Below are 13,810 nucleotides of genomic sequence, written 5' to 3' on the forward strand. Positions count from 1 at the left end.
TGTAGCCATCAAACTGTAGTTAGGGAAGCGTGGCATTGTGGGTAGAGTGATAAGTAGAAAACCAGAATCTCTAGAGTCCTGTGCCAGGATCATTACTGACTCAGTAGGTGACCTCATGAACATGTGTCTTGGTGTCACAGATTGTTCATCTGGAAAACGATCAGATTATTACCTATCCCTGGCCAGGTTTTACAGGGATGAGGGGATGGCTGGGACCTTGAAACTGTAGACAAAGTTGGTATAAAAATTATATTTGATTCTTTTTTGATTATTCCTGTAATGTTGACTCAAGAAGAGAATACATATTCTGATGGTCCTTTTGAGAATCTTGGATTACTCAATTTCATTGATCCTTTAAAATATTCTTTGTTACATGGCTTTCTGGGGGAGGGAGGAAGATGAATATTTGGGGAAATTTAAGTAATGTCAAAACAAGATACCAATAAAAAAATTTTTTTTTCAAAGAATCTCTTATTACATCCCCATTTTGTGAGTGAAAAATGGAGACATTTCCTCAAATATCTGTTTTGGGAGATCAAGGAAGAAAGGCCATTTACCTTGTTGGAATCACAATAGAATTTTACCATGCTAGACGTGGGTGGGCTTTTGCTGCATTCAGCAGTTTGAGATGTTCAGGAGTGGTCTAGTTTCCCATACGACATTCAGTCCCATTGTCTCCTCTTTCTCATTTCCAAGTCTCCAGCTTTATTATTAGTTTATGACCCTTGTCCAAGATCTACTTGTGAGAGTCATCATGGTATAATGGATAGAGAGTTGTAGGTGGAGTTAGGAGAGACCTAGATTCAAATTCCACTTTTGACAAGTATTGGGTGTGTGCCCATGAGCATACTACTTCTTTGAATTTCAGTTTCCTCTTCTGGAAAATAGGGATAAAAAAGTCTGAATCATTAAGTCAGTTAGCAATCAACTGCTGAAGGCCTACTTTGTGTCAAGGGCTATAAATACAAAGAATGAAACAATCTATACTTGGAAAATAATTAAATACAACATAGTTTTACAAGGGAAGGCACTAACAATTGGAGAAAATAAGGAAATAACGGTACATGCAGAAAACAGTGCCTGGGTTGCATCTTAAAGGAAAAGAGGGTCTCTGAGTCAGAAGCAAGTAGGGAGTGCATTCTAGATGTGGAAGATGTCCAGTGCAAAAGAAATGGAGTATTGCTAAGTGGAACAGAGAGAAGGGCAGTTTGTCTAAAATACATAATGTAGGGAAGGGAGCAGTAGCCAATGGGGCTGGAAAGATTGGTTGATGTCAGGTTATAAAGGGCATTAAAAGCTAAACAAAGGAGTTTATATATTTATCCTAGAAGCAGTAGAAAGCCACTAGAGATGGTTGAGTTGAGGAGACTGCATGGTCATATTTACACTTAAGGAAAATTCCTTCAGCAGCAGTGTATACATTCAACTGGAGTGGGAAGAGATGAGGCAGGGAGACCAATAAAGACACTGAAGTAATCTGAGTGAGGTGATAAGGCCTGAATCAAGGTAATAATCTGGGTGAGGTGTTGAGCCCTGAATCAAGGTAGTGACTGGAATTGGAGGGAAGGGATTAGATGAGAGAGGTGCTGTGAAAATAGTATTTGGATATGGGGATGGTTTAAGGGGGAATGAGCAGTTCAGGATGATGCTGAGGTTATGAACTTGAAACACAAAAAGGATGGTGGTACCTTTAGCACGGTATGGGAGGAAAGAGAATATGTTCAGTTTTAGAACTCGTGAGTTTAAGATGTTTCTAGGACAAACAGTGTGAAATGTTCAGTAGGCAGTTGGTGATTGGGAATGAAGTTCATGGGAGAGACTGGGGCTGGATGTGTAGATCTGGGAGTTAACAGCATGGAGATGATAGTTAAGCCCTTGGGAGCTGTTGGAGTTACTGAGAGAATATAGAGGGAGAAGCAAAGAGGGCTCAGGACAGAAGCTTAGGGAACACCCAGAGTTAGGGGGCCAGGATCCAGGTGATTAATAACTTGTCAGAGTAAACTATAATAGAGGATCAGAGCTGGAAGAGAACATAGGGATCATTTAGTCCAAAATCAATTTACAGATTAAGAAACCAAGTCTTAAAGAACTGAAGTGACTTCAACGAGGTCACACAGTGAGTTCTTGCTCAGTGTTCCTGTTTCTCAGTGTGTTGCTCTCCCCACTGAAATATAGAAAGAGTTCATGTTTATGTAACACTTTACAGTTGCACAGTGCTTTACTTAGGGTACTTTATTTTTAATCTCACTGCAACCTTGTGAGGTAGGCAGTACCCTGTTATCCCCATTTTGCAGTTCAGAGAACTGAGGATGAGAGATTTCAATAATTTGGCTGAATTCACATAGCTGTTATGTGACAGAGCTGGAACTTAACACAAATCCAGTGCTCTTTTTACTATACAATGTTGCCTTTTTCTTTGTATGATGGTTGTGTAGGTGGAACATACAGGTGACATGGGCATTTGGTTTTCTAGCTTCTGTCAAGACACTCTTGGATTATTATTGAAATTAAAGAATCAGATACAGAAGGGACCTTAGAGATCATCTAATTCAGCAGTCCCTCAGGGAAGAGGCTGAGAGAGGGTAAGTGACATGTTCAAGATATCTTAGTGAGTCAGTGACAGAGACAGAAGTGGGACCTATACCTGACTTCTAGAAAATGCAGTTCACATGACACATCATGTTTCATTCCTAGTTATATGGTTTAAAATGCCTCCCTGTGGTGTTGGTGCCAAGAAATACTTTTCCCCATGTAAAAAAAGGCAAGGCATCTTGCAGAGGGTATTGAGGGAATTAAAACCAGGAGATACCAGTCTTACCTCCCTCTTAAATCTTGGGTCTAATTTGCCACAATCTTAAATCATTGGGTTTTTTTTTTAATATGATTTTTAAAAAAATTAAGAGATTTACTTAACTATAGAATGGAAAGAATATTCAGCAAGGGTACAACATCTGATTCAGTTGAGTGTAGCTTACCTGCTTTGTCTTGATCATTCCATTTCAATGATGAATCTTGAGAGAACTTCTGGGTCTTTATGTGATGGATTTTGTTCTTAGGTCCCTGTAACCCATTGGTTACAGCCTTATCCCTCTGGACCAATTAAATCTGTTTTTCAATATATGTTTATTTCCCATAATATTTAAATATTTTCCAATTATATGCAAAAACTTTTTGACATTTATTTCTTAAAATTTTGAGTTCCTTTCTGGTCATATGTCTGCCAGTTAAGATGAAGTCTTCATCATCTTTTCCCTAGACTATTGTAATTTTCCCTAAACTATTGTGATATCCTTTTAATTGACTTCCATCTATAAATTTCCTGCCTCTCCAGTCTATCCTCTATATAGCTATCAAGATAATAAATCTCTCTAAAACACAGGTGTCTGAGTATGTTACTTATTGGCTTAAAAAATCCTCCATGACTCCCTATTACCTCTAAGTTAAAAGAGACTCCTAAGCTTAGCATTAAATACCATTTACAATCTAGGTCCAACATACTTTTTCCTGAATTCACATTATTATTCTTCATACACTCTACATTCTGGCCAAACTGGCCAACTGACTGTTCACTGAACCTGGAATTTCATCTTGAGGCTCAGTCTCTTCATGATTACTCTCCTAGTCTGAGGTTTGACATGTATTCCTTCTTCCCCTCTCATTCCCAACTCTTAGTTTAGCGTCAAGGATCATCTCATGCATCGTGTGTTCATTCTTTGTTGCTGAAGAAGACCATGCCATCAGAGAAATAATGACATGACTTGCACTTGACTTTGTTTTGAGTGAGGGAGGGCTGTGCAGGTCACCAGCCTCACTTCTCCTTCAGAGCCATCTGAATCCAGTGACCAGATATTCATCAGGATGACTGGAGATGACCCAGGATGAGGCAATTGGGGTTAAGTGACTTGCCCAAGGTCACACAACTAGTGAGTGTCAAGTGTCTGAGGTGAGATTTGAACTCAGGTCCTCCTGAGTCCTTCACTGGTGCTCTATCCACTACACCACCTAGCTGCCCCTGCTCATGCATTACCTCCTAGAGAAAGAAGCCTTTTCTGAACCCTTTCCCCCAGCCAGGACTTTTTTTTTGGTCTATTAGCTTTTTACTTAAGGTTATTATTGCCTTTTGTTTTTATACCACGGTACTCTCTACCTGTCATTGATTTCTTTTTTTGTCACACAGAAGAGGTTGTGCAGGGTCAAATATCCCACATTATGATGGCATATTCCACATTCTACATCCTGAGGCCTCTTTTCTCTTGAGAGGAGGGAGATGTATTTTATATTAGTTCTACAAGACTGAGATGGTTCATTACAGAATTCCCCTGATTTTTAGTGTTATTGTTTACATTATTAGAGACACTGTATGTTTTCTTTGTTCTGCTTCTTTTACTCTGAATTACTTCATACTAGGCTTCTCCTGTTTGGATAAATGTCCAGAAGTGAGATTGCTGCATCAAAGGTATGAACAGTTCAGTGACTTTTCTCAAATCTAAATTGTCATTCATGGGCATGAATTACCATAAAAAAGACATCTTAAAAATAATCAGTCAAGACAATAGGAAAAGAAGACATTCGTTTCTTTACTTAGTTGTTTGTTCAGACACTTGCATTTGAGTTATTTTGCTTTGGAGTTAAGCGGATTTTCTTATTGCCTGGTAGGCAAGTACCTGCATTTGAAACACAAGACAATGCAGTGGAGTACAGAGAATGATGAGCACAGCACAGTCCTTAGGTCCTATTCCCAGCTCCCTTTGAGCAAATCAACCTTTCTGAGTCCTAGTCTTTATATCTGCAAAATGAAGAAGGTGGGGCTGGACCAGAATAATTTCTGACACCCTTTTGGCTCAAACATTTAGTTTCTAATTCTAAGCTTAATTTAGGATGAATTCAGATTGAAAAATATGCCTCTCTAATTGAAAAAGTAATGTTTTTAGAGCTGCTGCTGAATATATATTATCATCAATTTGCTTCATTTTTCAGTTCTCTCCCATCTCTCCAGATCTACTGGACTGTTTTTGTTGGGTAAACAGATGAGTAAGAGCTGACTGTCTGGCAAAGATTATAGTGCTTTTTAAAAACCCATACCTAGGATTACATAAATTTGGCAGTTGGCTATAAGTAGCAGAGGACATTCAATTCTAGGTTGTGTCTGTCATGATGGTCCTTTTTAATTAACTGGTTTCTATGACAGTAAGTAAGGGTGACTTAGGGATTATTTTTAAAGCTCTTAACTTACGAAGTAGTTTCAGTTAAAAATAACTTCTGCTGTGAGAATTGTGTTGCCTTGTGGGATAAACTTTATAACATATTTTTGCTGTATAGCAGGAGTTTTGTGTCTTGGTCCCCTTTGGCAGTCTGGTGAAGCCTATGAACTCTTTCTCAGAATCATGTTTTTAAGTTTGTAGCATAAATACATAGGATTACCAGGAAGGAATTACCAGTAATATTGAAAGACAGCCAAACATTGTAAAACAACAAATTTAAAGACCCCAAGGTTAAGAAATCCTGCTCTCCAAAACATCTTGGATATCTTTGCAAAATAAGTGTTAAATAGGTTCCTCTTCTCCTACTTCCCATAACTGCTTCTTTTCCTAGTTTCACTGATTTTGTTTGTTTAAAAGCTTTTCAATTTTATGTCATCAAAATTGTCCATCTTATTTTGTGATCACTTCATTCCCTGTTTAGTTAAGAATCTCCTTTTCCTGTAATTTTTTTTTGTGATGAAAAGATTTTACGTTTAGGTTATGTATTCAATTGGAACTTATTGTGGTACATGGTGTACTGTAAGATGTTGGTGTAAGGTTGATTTGTCAGGCTGCTTTGCAGTTTTCTTATCAGTTTTGATTGAATAGGGAGGCCTAGTAGTTGATGTCCTTGGAGAACACTATCCTCCTAGGTTCCACTGTCCTTTGGGATCTTGTTTACTGAATCCACCAACTTTTAAAATTTTTAACCAATATCAAAATAGTTTTGATTACTACTTAATAATTTAGCTTAAGATCTGGTAATGCTAGATCTCTTTCATTTCTACCTTCATTTTTCTCCCTGAGGTTATTGACCGTTTGTTCTTCTAGCTGAATGTTGTTATTTTTTTCTAACTTTGTAATAAAACCCTTTGGTAGTTTGACTGACATGGCACTAACTCTGTAAATTATTTAGACAGCAGTATCATCATTTAAAAAAATTACCATGGCCCAACCATGAACTATTAATATCACCCATTATTTGTTTTCCTTTTATTTCTGTAAAGAGTGTTATGGTGTATTCATATAAGTCCTGAATTCATCTTTGTAAGTGGACTCCAAGACATTTTATATGTTTGTAGTTATTTTGAATATTTTCTTTCCCATGTCCTGCTGTGTTTTGTTTGTAATAAACAGAAAGACAAATGCTTTAGGGGTGTGTATATGTTTATTTTAAGCTTGCTGATTTATTGAAGTTATTGTTTTCATTTAATTTTTCATTTGTCTCAGGTATACTCTTAAGTGAGGAATGTCTTTTGCAAATAGCAGTAATTTTTTATCCTTTGTCTTATGCTTATTGTAGTAGAATTATATAAAATAATATGGGTGAAAATGAACGTCCTTGCTACTGATTATTTTGGAAACACTAATGTTTCTCCATTACGAGTAATACTATTGATTTAGATGTATGCTGATTGTTGTATTAAGGAAAGATCTCTATTCCTTTACTTTTTAGTGTTTTTAAAGGATCTTTAAAAATACATGTCTTTGTTCTTATAAGCCTGAAAAAAAATGATGTGTATGTTCATTTTCCCTAAGGTTTGTAGTTGTCATTTTAGCATATCATTCTTTCCATTTCTCATATATCAGATATAATTTTAAGAACTTATAAATGAAATTCACTTAATCACTAAGTCTATACATTATTTTATGATGTAGTTGCTTGTTTTTTCCATTTGTTTTTAAGTGAGGCTCTATGGTTGCAAGTCATGAAAGATCCAACTCAGAAGAATTAAAGTTGAGACATTTTAAAGGAAACAGAGAGGCCCCTGGTGGAAATGCTTAGGTTGTAATGTAATACCAATGTAGAATTGTACCAGAGAAATGGTGTAGAGGTGTCAAACTCTAGCCTGCAAAAGCCCCTGAGTGTAGCCCAAACTACATTAAAATGTAATTGGGAAATGATTAAAAATATGATACAAGATAGGTAATGTTAATATGTGATTTTCTAATTCAGTATGTAGCCTGTAGGGATTGTTTCTATTTGAGTTTGACACCACTGATGTAAAGGTGGGCTTTATAAAAGGATCACAGATTTAGAATTGGGAGGCATCTTAAAAGACTAGTCTAGTCCTTTCAATCTACAGATGAGGAAAATGAGGAAATTTTCAGATAAGCGAAAAGCCATTTAACTGATGAACAATCTAGGTTATCCTTTGGTATCCACAAAAGATGTGTAAGAGGATTTCCAGTTTATTAGGTGGACCCCCAAATGAAGAATTTACAGGACACAGAACTACAGAGACTAAGAAGGTAAACTTGGGTTGCCATCTGCATCATTGGAGGGAGTACCCACATTAACAAGACAGTAGGATCCATCAGAACACCTTATTTACTCACATTTTATTTCTTTGAACATTAAAATCATAGAACTTTAGAACTAGAAAGAGCCTCAGAAATTTAGTCCATCTTCCTCTTTTATGAGGGCAAAAACTGAGATTCAAAAAGGGGAATTTAGTTGCCTACTATGGTCACACATTGAGGTGTAGTGACTGAGATGGGACTTGAAACTCGAGTCTCTTGAAGCCTAGCTCAGTACTTTTTCTGTTTTCCCCCAGTACTTTTTCCAAACCTGAAATGAAAATCAAAAAGAGTGCTTTTTGGTTCTCCCTAATTCCCAATGTTACTTAAAAAGTTTCTGTGTTAGCTACTTAACATTAAACACCAGTACAACCAATCATACTTGTGTAATAATAATTTATATTAACTTTTAATGCCTAAAGTATAACATTTTTTTTCAGTTCCTCCCTTTAAGTTACCATCAGAACTATCACATTATCTCAAAGTTTCAAAGACTTTAGTGGCCAACCTATACAGAAAAAAACAATCTTCACTTAATATTATTCAGCAAGTGGTCATCCAGCCCTGAGGCATCCCATTCCACTTTTGGACAGCCCTAATTTTAAAGAAGTATTTCTCGACACCAAGGCTAATTTTTCTTCTTTTCAGTATCCATTCGTTCCTAACTCATTCTCATTCACTTTTTTAAAAATAGCAAATGTTATTTTAATAAGTCTTCCCCCCCACCAGTATAGCTATAAAAATTTCCTTAATTTTACAAGAATCATCCAACAAAGTATCATATCTGTAACATGAGCACAAGGTGCTGGAGTCCTTCAAATAAAGTTATACATCAGTTTAAAATATATACATATATTACACATATGCAAGTATTTTAAATCATCCAAGTTTTTCTGTAGCATAGAGTCAAGAGGGAATAAAGGGCAGTCCGCATTCATGATGGGAAGGTGAAATGATTTCAGTCAACTCCAGTCCTTGCTCATATTCTAAGTATAACCATAGTGATAAGACCTAAAACGTAAGCAGCTACCAATTTTTGATTCACACTTAAATGGAAGTAGTGAGGCACTAGAGACTCCACTTCTCCCAGCGTGGGCAGCATCAGAGCTGCAATGCACACCATTCCCAGGAAGACAGTTAATAAACTAGGTCCCGAAGAGACAGCCCTGTTTTCCGTCTGACCCAGCATCTGCTCCAAAAAGACGCTCTCCGCCAAGTGTTCCTTTATCCTTTTCTCCTCTTCTTCCTTTCGCTGCCCCTTGGCCGATGGCAGAAGGGTCGCGATGATCTCTTTGCGTCCCAGAGCCTTCCTCTGGCTCTGTTCCGAAACTTGAAGGCGGAATTTGTCTATTACATCATAGTGGCAGGGCCGGACATCTCTGTGACGGATGACGATGTCCACACAGCACTGAGGCTTCACCGCCCCCGCCGCGTCCACCACCACGTACTTGTTGGGGGTGGTGCACAGCACTTTGAACTTCAAGGCGAACTCGTAGGGATTGTACAGGGTCAGCACCTGCTTGTGGGTGGACTGGTCGTCTGCATAAAAGATCAGTTCCGTGGGAAACACGAACACGGGAAGGTTGGCTTCCCCTAACTCGGGCTGCCGTGGTGGCTGCTGCATTGGCGCGGAGCCCCGGGCCGCCGCCGCCGCCCTCCGGCCCGCCGCCACTCGCGGTTCCCTTTTCCGATTCAGTTAAAAACCCCAAAGCATTTTTCCGGTCTTCCTCGACGACGGACCGAACGCGGCTCCTCGGGCTCGGTCCCTCCCCCCTGCGAGCGCGGGGCTGCGACGCTTCCCCTAGTCCTTTGTCACCGACTGGGGCTGCGCTGGCTGCTGGGATACGGGAGGACCCGGCGGCGGCGGCGGCGGCGGCGCAGCGCTGCGTGGAGGCTCTCTGGGCGGAGCTACTGGCCTGGGCCGCGCCGCGGGAGAGGGGGTGGGGCCGCGGAGGGGGGGGGCGGGGCGGGGCCTCGGCGGCGCCGCGGTCGCGCCCCTGCCTTGCTAGCTCTTCCCTTTGGGGCAGCCTCTGCTCCTCCCCCGCCGCCATTCTGGCCCTGCGTTGTTTGTAGGTTTTCTTGTATTCCTCTTAAATGCTTTTCAGTGTTTCTTATCGTTTATGTGTTTAGGCCAGGGATAATGACCTTTAACCATTTCTCTGGACAGATCTTTAGGCTCCATCCATCTTTAACTCCACAAACCTTGAGACAGAGTTCTGGGGGTGGGGGTGGGGGTGCGGTGCCACTTGGTTATCTGAGAAATGTGGGTTTATTTGTCTCTTCTGACGCCTGGGCTCTGTGGCCGTGGTGGTCAGCCGGGCGCTTAGCTGAGGCCGTGCTAGGGAGGGCACCGAGATGCAGGAGGGGCGGGGTTAGGAAGGGCTGAGCCTAATGGAGGGGTTTTATTTGATCCTCTGGAGTGACTTGGATAGGGGGAGAGACGGGAGGCTGGCAGCCCCGCCGGCAGGTGTGCAGTGCTGAGGGTCTTCTTCGGGGGATTGGCAAGGGATGGGCTGTGGAGGAGGTGACAAATAGGACATGGCACTTAGCTGGACGTGCCAATCTGTGTTGTCCGAAAGTTTCTACGCTAGTGAGATCATGAGTGGGGGGAAGGGAAGGTGGATGAAAATATTTGAACAGTTTTCCTTGTTTTTCCCCAACAGTCGATTCTTTGGGGTCAAAGAATATAAGTACCTTTTCTAATGAATTTATTTCTAACATTTTCTTTTTAAATTTTGGGTTCCATATTCTCTCTTCCTCCTACCCCTTCCCCACCCACTAAGAAGGCAAGTAGAAATGATATGAGTTGTGCATGTGAAATCATGTAAAACATATTTGCAAATTAGCCATATTGCAAAAAGAAAAGCAATAAAAAATAGGTAGAAAATTATACTTTACTTGGCACTCAGAGTGCAGTTCTCTCTCTGGAACTGGAGACCATTTTTTCATCATGAGGAATTATTTCAGATCATTGTATTAGAGTAGCCACGTCTTTCACAGTCGATCTCCCAGCTTCACTTTGCAGCAGTTTATGTAGGTACTGATGTTTTTTTTTTCAGAAATTACTACCTTCTTATATAGCACAATAGTACTCCATCACAATCATGCCACAACTTGTTCAGCCATTCCCCAATTGATGAGCATCTCCTTGACTTCCAATACTTTACCACCACAAAAAGAATTGCTATAAATATTTTTGTGCAAAATTTTCCTTTTTCTTTTCCTTTGATCTCTTTGGAGTACAAACCTGGTTGTGGTATTGCTGGATCAAAAGGCATGCAACAGTTTTATAACCCTTGGAGCATAGTTGCAAATTGTTCTCCAAAATCATTGGACTAGTTCATAATTCCACCAGCAGTTTATCAGTGTGCCTATTTTCTATCATCCCCTTCGGCATTTGTCATTTCTGATATCGTCAGGTGGTGCCCCCAGAATTGTTTTATTTTGCATTTCTCTAATCAGTAGTGATTTAGAGCATTTTTTCATAGGACTATTGATAGCTTTTGATTACTTTTTTGTGAAAGCTGTCTGTTTATATCCTCTTTGTCTATCAGTTGGGGAGTGGCTCTTATTTTTATGAATTGGAGATTTGAGAACATTTGAGAAATGAGGCCTTTATCAGAGGAACTTCCTGGAAAATTTTTTGCTATTCACTGTGGTACCTTTTATATTTTTTTAATGTTTTACTTTTCCTCATTTACTTGCAAAATAATTTTAAAAATTCTTTGAGTTTCAAATTCTGTCCCTCCTCCCCCTGCCCCCTCTGTGAGATGGTGAGCAGTCTGGTACAGGTTATGCAGGTGTAATCATGGAAAACGTTTCCGTGTTATTTGGAAATAACATGGGGAGAAAAAAAGCCTCAAACAAAAAAAGAAAATGAAAAATTGTAGACTTTGGTCTGTATTTAGATGCCACCAGTTCTTACTCTGAAGGTGGATAGCATTTTGAATCCTTGGGGTTTGTCTTGGATCGTTGTATTGCTGAGGATACCTAAGTTGTTCACTGTGCAGTACTATGTACAGTATTCTTCTGGTTCTGTTCACTTTAGTCTATCATATCATTTAAGTATTTTCAGGTTTTTCTTAAATCATCTAGCTCATCATTTCTTATGGCACAGTAATATTCCATTACAATCATCTATGTAGGACCTTTTAGCAAAATGTAATTTACCTGATTATCCCTTTTAATTAGATCTATTTTTGCTTCTTCTTTCTCTGAGGTCATGATTACTACCCTTGCTATTTTACTTTTGCTGAAGCATGATAGACTTTGCTCCAACCCTTTATTTGAACTCTGTGTGTCTTTCTGTTTCAAGTGTAGCTCTTGTAAACAACATATTGTTGGATTCTGTGTTCTAACTTAGTCTTGTGTCCTGTTTTATGGGTGAGCTCATCCCGTTCACATTCACGGTTATGATTACTGTGTATTTCCCTCCATCCTATTTTCTTCTATTTGGCCTTCTCTTTTTCAATTTTCCTTCCTCAAAGGTCTGTTTTGCTTCTGACCATTGTCTTCCTTAATTTACCCTCCTTTTTGTCATTTCCCCTCCTAGTATCTCTTATCCCTTTCTCCTTCTCTTTTACCCTATTAAGTCAGATTTCTATACCAAATTCTGTGTGTGTGTGTGTGTATGTGTGTGTGTGTGTGTGTGTGTGTGTGTGTATGTATGTGTGTGCTTTCTCTTTGAACCAATTCCAATGAGGACAATGAGGATGAGGTTGAAGTATCTATCACTCATCCCTCATTCTTCTTTTCCCCCTCCAGTGTAAAAGCTCTTCCTTGCATGCCTCTTTTATATGACAAAAATTTCCTTATTTTATTTTCCCTTTCTCTTAGTACATCCCACTTTCTTTTTTACTTTTTTTTTAAGATCATCTTAACATAATTGACTCACACTCATGCCCTTTGTCTGTATAGACCCTTAATAATGAGAAAGTTCTTAGGAGTTACGAGTATCATCTTCCCATGTAGGAATGTAAATGGTTTAACCTGATCGAATCCCTTATGATTTCTCTTTCTGGTTTACCTTTTTATGATTCTCTTGCATCTTGTATTTAAAGTCAAATCTTCTGTTCAGCCCTGGTCTTTTCGTCAGGAATGCTTGTTCCCTGTTTCATTAAATGTCATAAGTGATTCTTGGTTGTAATCCTAGCTCCTTTGTCCTTTGGAATAACCTATTCCAAGCCCTCATTCCTTTAACATGGAAGCTGCTAACTCTTGTGTTATCCTGACTGTGGGTCCACAATATTTGAACTGTTTCTTTCTGGCTGCTTGCAGTATTTTCTCCTGGACCTAGAAACTCTAGAATTTGGCTATAATATTCCTAGGAGTTTTCATTTTTGCATCTCTTTCAGGAAGTGATTGTTGGATCCTTTCCATTTCTGGATCTAAAAATGTTAGGGCAGTTTTCCTTGATAATTTCTTGAAAGATGATATCTAGACCCCTTTTTTTTTTTTATCACAACTTTCAGGTAATCTAGTAATTCTTTTATTTGTGCTGTTGTTTTTAGAGCTCATTCTGGTAGTCTGCAAGTTTTTGGTGCTTCCAAACTGGAGTGATCCAGAGAGAGGTGTGGTCACTGTTCTCCTGGTCTGCACTCTGGTCTTTATCCAGGAAGGGCCCCTGTTCCCCTGCAGCTGCAAGCCCTAGTGCTCCTCTCTGCCCTGGAACTGTGACCTAGAACTGCATATGGGCGACAGAGTTGCCAGTCAGTGCCAGCTGCACCCAGTTTCAGCAAAGGGTCTGCTGTAGTCCCTTTCTGACCAGTTGTCTGATCCCCTTAATATCTCTAGACTGAGACCTCCTGAAACTGCTACTGCTGCACAATTCCCCTCTAACCCCTCCTTCCCCTGACATACACATAGCCTTCACTGTCACCCCCACAGCCTGTCCCCCTTGTGTGTGGGTACTCTGGGTGCTCCACCCTGGTGTCACAGAGCACTCTGGTGCTCCTTCTGACAACCTAAGTTGTCTCAGGCTGGAAGAATGTCTCACCTCAATTTTTTGTTGGAAACACTCTTAACACTGAAAAAGTATCAAGGAAAATTTATTATAGCAGAGTTCAGAGGAATTGAGCACTTTGACCAAATTGGGCCTCCATCCTCTTTTCAGGGGGAGGGAGCACTGAATACAGAAGCAAGATGAGCTCTATACTGTTAGTTCAAGACAGATCCTCCCACCAGGAGATGGATTGGTCCATCCTCCATTAGGTCACCATCTTCTCTACATGCTCATTACGTAACCCTCTTTGGTGTGATTCCCCCTCCCA

At 39.8% G+C, this 13,810-nt stretch overlaps 1 protein-coding gene and 1 pseudogene across 1 annotated transcript in view; one reads left to right on the top strand and one right to left on the bottom strand.

Annotated features, from left to right (window-relative positions):
- CHMP4B (charged multivesicular body protein 4B) overlaps positions 1-13,810 on the top strand; it is a 57,976-nt gene that overhangs the window by 14,629 nt on the left and 29,537 nt on the right. The window lies entirely within an intron of this gene.
- On the bottom strand, positions 7,557-9,428 carry LOC140518833 (motile sperm domain-containing protein 1 pseudogene; annotated as a pseudogene).

This window comes from Notamacropus eugenii, chromosome 1, assembly GCF_028372415.1.
Source record: "Notamacropus eugenii isolate mMacEug1 chromosome 1, mMacEug1.pri_v2, whole genome shotgun sequence".
Lineage (NCBI taxonomy): Eukaryota > Metazoa > Chordata > Mammalia > Diprotodontia > Macropodidae > Notamacropus > Notamacropus eugenii.